The sequence below is a fragment of the Triticum dicoccoides genome, chromosome 1B (genome assembly GCF_002162155.2).
Source record: "Triticum dicoccoides isolate Atlit2015 ecotype Zavitan chromosome 1B, WEW_v2.0, whole genome shotgun sequence".
NCBI classification, from domain to species: Eukaryota; Viridiplantae; Streptophyta; class Magnoliopsida; order Poales; family Poaceae; genus Triticum; species Triticum dicoccoides.
Window position 1 is genome coordinate 569,300,381 of NC_041381.1, and position 1,663 is coordinate 569,302,043.

Consider the following 1,663-nt stretch of genomic DNA (forward strand, 5'->3'; position numbering starts at 1 on the left):
CCGATTCAATCGTACACTAATCATACATGCAAACGTGTACGATCAAGATCAGGGACTCACGGGAAGATATCACAACACAACTCTAAAAATAAAATAAGCCACACAAGCATCATAATACAAGCCAGGGGCCTCGAGGGCTCGAATACAAGTGCTCGATCATAGACGAGTCAACGGAAGCAACAATATCTGAGTACAGACATAAGTTAAACAAGTTTGCCTTAAGAAGGCTAGCACAAACTGGGATACAGATCGAAAGAGGCGCAGGCCTCCTGCCTGGGATCCTCCTAACTACTCCTGGTCGTCGTCAGCGGGCTGCACGTAGTAGTAGGCACCTCCGGGGTAGTAGTCGTCGTCGACGGCGGCGTCTGGCTCTAGGGCTCCAGCATCTGGTTGCGACAACCAGGTAGAAGGGAAAAGGGGAAAAGAGGGAGAAAAGCAACCGTGAATACTCATCCAAAGTACTCGCAAGCAAGGAGCTACACTACATATGCATGGGTATATGTGTAAAGGGCCATATCGGTGGACTGAACTGCAGAATGCCAGAATAAGAGGGGGATAGCTAATCCTGTCGAAGACTACGCTTCTGGCAGCCTCCGTCTTGCAGCATGTAGAAGAGAGTAGATTGAAGTCCTCCAAGTAGCATCTCCAAGTAGCATCTCCAAGTAGCATCTCCAGTAGCATCTCCAAGTAGCATCTCCAGGTAGCATCGCATAGCATAACCTACCCGGCGATCCTCTCCTCGTCGCCCTGTAGAAAAGCGATCACCGGGTTGTCTGTGGAACTTAGAAGGGTGTGTTTTATTAAGTATCCGGTTCTAGTTGTCATAAGGTCAAGGTACAACTCCAAGTCGTCCTGTTACTGAAGATCACGGCTATTCGAATAGATTAACTTCCCTGCAGGGGTGCACCATCTTACCCAGCACGCTTGATCCCATTTGGCCGGACACACTTTCCTGGGTCATGCCTGGCCGCGGAAGATCAACACGTCGCAGCCCTACCTAGGCTCAACAGAGAGGCCAGCACGCTGGTCTAAACCTAAGCGCACAGGGGTCTGGGCCCATCGCCCAATGCACACCTGCACGTTGCGAACGCGGCCGGAAGCAGACCTAGCCTAGTGGCCTTCCAGTCCAATCCGGCGCGCGCCGCTCAGTCGCTGGCGTCACGAAGTGCTTCGGCTGATACCACGATGTCGGGATACCCATAACTACTCCCACGTAGATGGTTAGTGCATATAGGCTCGTAGCCAACTCAGATCAAATACCAAGATCTCGTTAAGCGTGTTAAATATCCGCGAACGCCGAACAGGGCCAGGCCCACCTCTCTCCTAGGCGGTCTCAACCTACCCTGTCGCTCCGCCTCAAAGATCCACTCGCGGGTGCTCCACCAGCCGACCCGACTTTAGTCTCCACATGTATCATGTATAAAGTAGTATATACCCGTGATCACCTCCCGAGTGATCACGGCCCGATAGTATAGCACGGCAGACGGACAAGAATGTAGGGCCACAGATGGAATACTAGCATCCTATACTAAGCATATAGGATTGTAGGTAAAGGTAACAACAGTAGTAACAAGGACAGGCTATGCATTAGGATAGGTATAACAGAAAGCAGTAACATGCTACACTACTCTAATGCAAGCAGTATAGAGAAGAGTAGGCGATA